Raw genomic sequence first — 6000 nt, forward strand, 5'->3', positions numbered from 1 at the left:
TGCTGCTGCCTTGCCCAGTCCAGTCTATGGTGGATCCCTTTACCTGTGATTGATGGCAGGCTCCTTGGTCACATCTAGCTTAGTCCATAACCACCTAAAATTTAGGTTTACCAGTGGGGCCAAACTTTCTACAGGGTGTGGCCCACACATCCTGCACAGAGTCCACCCCAGTATAAGATTCTAGAGTGCTAGTTAAAATTATGGACCTGCCTAATGTGACCAGTCTCCTGAACCAACATCATGTCAGGCAAAAAAAAATATCCTGCTAGACAATCCGGGGTTTATCTTTTGCATTATAGGTGTTCAAAGCTCAGCATTATTGAGTGATTAGAAGTTCTCCAAAAGAAGAGTTACTGGCGTTGGGAATCTTTAGGATTGACTCAGAACCCAGAAACAGTGGGGTCACCCTAGAGCTATCTAAGCAGCAATTCGGACATCCATTACCCCAGAGCTTCCCGGCCGGGCGGCCAGCAGGCAAAGCCTGGCACCTCCCAAACTCACCTAGCTGCCAGATATTAGCAGCTGGGTGGAGCTAGGAATTTTAAGCCAGTTCCCAAGTTCCCACATAGTGCACTTACCCTGAGGAATGAGCTCTCTTGGGTCCTGGATGAGGCCGAGGACTCGTTCACTGCCTTGCGGCAGTTTCTTTGGCGTGAGCCCCCAGCATTGGGTCCGACCCGGCAGGGGCACCCCCCACAGCCGCCACACTGTGAGGAGCGGCAGTTGCCCCCGAATCCCAAGGCCCGAACCCCTCCCAAACTCACCTAGCTGCCAGATATTAGCAGCTGGGTGGAGCTAGGAATTTTAAGCCAGTTCCCAAGTTCCCACATGGTGCACTTACCCTGAGGAATGAGCTCTCTTGGGTCCTGGATGAGGCCGAGGACTCGTTCACTGCCTTGCGGCAGTGTCTTTGGCGTGAGCCCCCAGCATTGGGTCCGACCCGGCAGGGGCACCCCCCACAGCCGCCACACTGTGAGGAGCGGCAGTTGCCCCCAAATCCCAAGGCCCGAACCCCTCCCAAACTCACCTAGCTGCCAGATATTAGCAGCTGGGTGGAGCTAGGAATTTTAAGCCAGTTCCCAAGTTCCCACATGGTGCACTTACCCTGAGGAATGAGCTCTCTTGGGTCCTGGATGAGGCCAAGGACTCGTTCACTGCCTTGCGGCAGTGTCTTTGGCGTGAGCCCCCAGCATTGGGTCCGACCCGGCAGGGGCACCCCCCACAGCCGCCACACTGTGAGGAGCGGCAGTTGCCCCCGAATCCCAAGGCCGGAACGTCAAAATGTCTTAAGTTGACTTGAAATCATGAAGTTTGCATTATTGTTTGGCTGTAAAATTTGCAAAATGGAACTTAATTGTGAAGATCGTGTGTTACTTACAGAGGATTAAATTCATGTTTTTTTCATGGTACTCTTCTCAGTGTGGCCTTTGACTGAATTTTTTATTTGAAATCATGGACAGAGATCTTAAAAGTCTGTTATATGACTTGGGTGCATTTTACTTTGGGTAGATATGCAGGTTCCATTCAGGGTAGACCTTTCCTACCCAGATGTAACACCTTTCTAGGTATTTTCAGACCAATGCTAATATTCTAATATATGGTTTTGTCTTGAGGGAAAACCTAATGAAACTGAACAAAACTGGAACACAGTTAAGCATCACTTCCATCTGTGGTATTTGGATGACATGATTATTTGAAATACCTAGGACATTAAAGTTGTCAGTGTATAATTCAGACAGTGTACACCTGTCACACAGAGCAGGTGTGTTCCTCTGGTTAGAATGCTTAAAATTCTGAGGTCACCAACACCTGTCTTATCTCTTTTTCTTAGTATTCACATTCAGAGAAGGAAGTTTTAATTCAAACTCAAATTAAGTCCCTTTCCATTCCTCTGGAGAACATGACTAAAACCTTACAAAACCTAACACCTGGCCTCATTTTTCTCTCTGCCTCTCTGTTAGATAACATCGCTCAGCACAAAATGCGTAGCTAAGAAGGAAAAATTAAGAGTAATCCATTTGCGATAATTACTGATTGTCATAATTAAATCAGAATGTGTATTATTTCATATCCTGCATGGTTAATAATTCACAATTGTCAGGGCCCAGCACGATGCCCTACTGGTTAAAGTCCTCACCTTCAATGCCCCCGGATCCCATATGGGGTGCCGGTTCTAATCCCGGCAGCTCCACTTCCCATCCAGCTCCCTGCTTGTGGCCTGGGAAAGCAGTCGAGGATGGCCCAATGCATTGGGACCCTGCACCCATGTGGGAGACATGGAAGAGGTTTCTGGTTCCTGGCTTCGGATCGGCATGCACCGGCCCGTTGCGACTCACTTGGGGAGTGAATCATTGGACGGAAGATCTTCCTCTCTGTCTCTCCTCCTCTCTGTATATCTGACTTTGTAATAAAATAAATAAATCTTAAAAAATAATGATTCACAATTGTCAACTTTGGTAAAAAAAAAAAAAGTGGTTTTATTATTGAGACCGTTGGCACATAAAAACTTGAGATTAATGAGGCAGTCAAACTGTACCACTACCACAAAGAATAATGACGCCATATAGTGAAGGACACAAAAGAAAATACAGTTATCACAATCTGGCCTCATCATGTCCAAATGAAATGCCAGAAACTCTCCAATGGCGGAGTGCAGTAAATGGAGGCCCCCACTTAAACACTTGCAATAAGCAATACGTTGTAGAGTGTCGCATCTTCAGCTTGCTCACATATGTGTTAGAAAAAAAAGTCTGCCTGGTGGAATCTAACTTTCACATCTTCCCATTAGAGAATCTGGGAATTCTCTATCTCCTACTTTGGAAAATAACCCTAAAATCTATGAAATGTTTCTCCATAATCAACCAACCAGTTCTGCCAGAAAGTTCTCTCAAGAGAATCAAGATGGGGAATAGGGTAAGGACACATTTAAATGGACAGATAACCATTTAATCAGGATGAAGCAGAGAGGACACATTCCAGGAAATATAAAAGACAGAACAACAGCAGAGGGGTACCTGGAGACTGACAGACACAGCAAAGCAGCGAACACAATGGTGTGGTGTTGCAGTGACTGATACTCCAGCAACATTCAGGCAATCTGAACTCCACCAGCAACCAGATGGGAAGGGAGCTAAATCCAGACAAAGAACTGTCCATTCCTGCTGGTCTGTTTGCTTTGACCAGGAGCAGAGACAGAACAGCAGATCCCAGATGGACAGTGCGAGAACAGGGTGGATTTCACAGCCCAGTCAGCCCCCTAAAGCCGAATTGGACACCATTTTGCATAAGGAGGCAAAGGCAAGGAAAAGGACTGAGCATACACTGAGCTGGGAGTGAATTCATTTCTGACTCAGGGAACTGCAGCAATGTGGCATTCTACAGGTTCCACCCAACACGGGTCTGGGTAGCCCTCAAATCTGACGGCCAGCAGATCAAGAACTGTAGTGGTGGTACATCAGATGCCATTTTGTACACTGTGGCAATAGCTTTAGAACAGAAGGGGACAACAGTGAACTGCGCATGTGCTGAGCTCATGAGAACTCACTGAGTTCAGTGGATTGCACTAGTCCCGCAGGAAAATTATACTGACTATGGCATTGTATGGGTCAAAATAGGTCCGTGTGGCACCAGACCAACGTCGAGCTGGTTTCGACAAGATCAGCACCACCAACAACCTAGTTATATAGGACACCTGGTATCTTTCTAATCCTGGGACATGCTCCAATTGGAAGTGGGAGAAAGCTTGCAGAGACAAAGGTGCAGCCTCAGCATGGTATCACAGGAAGCAGAGATTGGTGAATCAGGAGCTGGCACTACGGAGTTCTTTATGGAACTCTAACATAAGAACCCAAACCTGGAACTTGCTGGAGGGAGTGGCACAAGTGGCTGCAAGCAAAAAATTGTGTACCAACAGTAATAAATAAAATGACATTGCAGACATGTGGGTGACACAGCTTAGAATCCTGCCCCAAGCAGAAGAATCTGCTAACCAGAAGTACAATAATCAAGAGCAAAAGAAGAGACAAAGGCACAATGAATATTACAGAAAACTCCCCTGCAAAGGAGCAAAACCCATTGCCAACCTCAGAGTTAACTGAGGAAGACTTTGAGAAAATGGAGCACACAGAATTCACAAGACTCATTTTAAAGATTCTGATCAACAATGAGAAGCTCGTGCAAGGGTTCAAAGAATTTAAGGAAGCAATAAAGCAAATCAAGGCTGATATATCAGAAATTAAGAACACAGTAGAGTAAATTAAAAGTACAATGGGGAGTCTCCAAAATACAATAAAGCAAGCAGAAGAAAGAATCTCAGAATTGGAAGGTATTTCCTGTCACCAGGGGGAAGCAAACAAAAAGCTGGAAGCAGAGCTGGATCAGGCCAAAAAAAGTATTCAAGAATCGAAAGACACTATTAAGAGGCCAAATATAAGAGTTATGGGAGTCGCAGAAGGTGCAGAAAGAGAAGCTGAGTTTGCAAATGCATTTAATGAAATAATAAAGGAAAATTTCCCTAATCTAGAAAAAGAATTGGGAAACAAGATCCAGGAGGGGCACAGAACTCCTAACAGGCTTGATCAAAAGTGATCTTCACCACGACACATGATCATCAAGCTCTCTTCAGCTGAACATAAGGAAAAGATCCTTAAATGTGCACATGAAAAAAATCAATTGACATGTAAAGGAAGCTAATTAAACTCACAGGAAATCTCTCACAGGAAACTCTACAGGCAAGAAGAGAATGGAGTGACACATTCCAGATTCTAAAAGAAAAAGATTGTTGGCCTAAGATAACATATCCAGCAAAGCTTTCTTTCGTCTGGAAACGAAATAAAATTCTTCCAAAGTAAAGAAAAGCTAAACGAATTTGCCTCTTCCAAAACTGCACTACAAATGATACTTCAAGATGTTCTCTTGACAAAGAGGAATAGCACCAAACAAAACCAAAGGCAAACGGGAAGAACATCCCAGTAAAATGACAACAGAAGACTAAACCAATGAACAACCCATTCCTAAAATGACAGGACCAAAGTACCATCCATACATATTAAACTCTGAATGTAAATGGCTTAAGCTCAATCAAACGTCATAGATTAGTAGACTGGATTAAAACACAAAACCCATCTATTTATTTTTAGAAGAGACACACTTCATCAACAAAAATCAGCGGAAACTTTATTGCATGGGTTTTGATGCTTTCGGTTAGTTTCATCTCTTCAAAACACTTTCTCCTGATTACATCATTCAATGACTCATAGGTCATACAGCAGCATCATTTTCTTCAAGAAGGTTTTAATTTTCATTTCTTCAGCTACATGTTAGTTATTTAGTAGCATGTCATTTAATTTCATGGTGTTGTTAATTTCTTTTTTCTCCCTGATGTTGGTTTTGTTTTGTGGCTTTTCATTTAAGGGGATGTATAGTAGCTGTGTAATGGAGACTGTCATATCTAGTAACATGTCATTTAACTTGATGGCATTGTAAATTTCTATTTTACTTTCTATTGTTGATTTTGTATTATGACTTCTCATTTCAGGGAATGTACAGTAGCTGTTAAATGGAGACTAATATATTTAAATGTGAGGATACAATGTAGCATGCATTTCTACTTTCAGATAAAGATGGACTTACAATGAAACTGTTTACTGTATCTTGACAATAGGATGCTGCACTCTCTGATATTACCCATGTCCACAATGATGGACATATGACTGTGTACGAAGAACTATTTTTTAGTAATGATATAGGAGAACTAAGTGGGGGGGAGGGAACTGGGGAGGGGATAAGGGAAATAACAGGAGCCTATGGAACTGTATCATAAAATGATAATAATAATAATAATAATAATAATAATAATAATAATAATAAAATCCAAAAAAAACCCTCTCAAAATGTAGATTACACTCAGCACAAAATAGCGATATTTTTCCAGACATCACAAACAACACTCTACCTATCTTCTTCTGAATTATATGTTGATATTTCTTGTTTTTCTGCTGC

This window comes from Ochotona princeps, chromosome 2 (genome assembly GCF_030435755.1).
Source record: "Ochotona princeps isolate mOchPri1 chromosome 2, mOchPri1.hap1, whole genome shotgun sequence".
In the NCBI taxonomy this organism is placed as follows: domain Eukaryota; kingdom Metazoa; phylum Chordata; class Mammalia; order Lagomorpha; family Ochotonidae; genus Ochotona; species Ochotona princeps.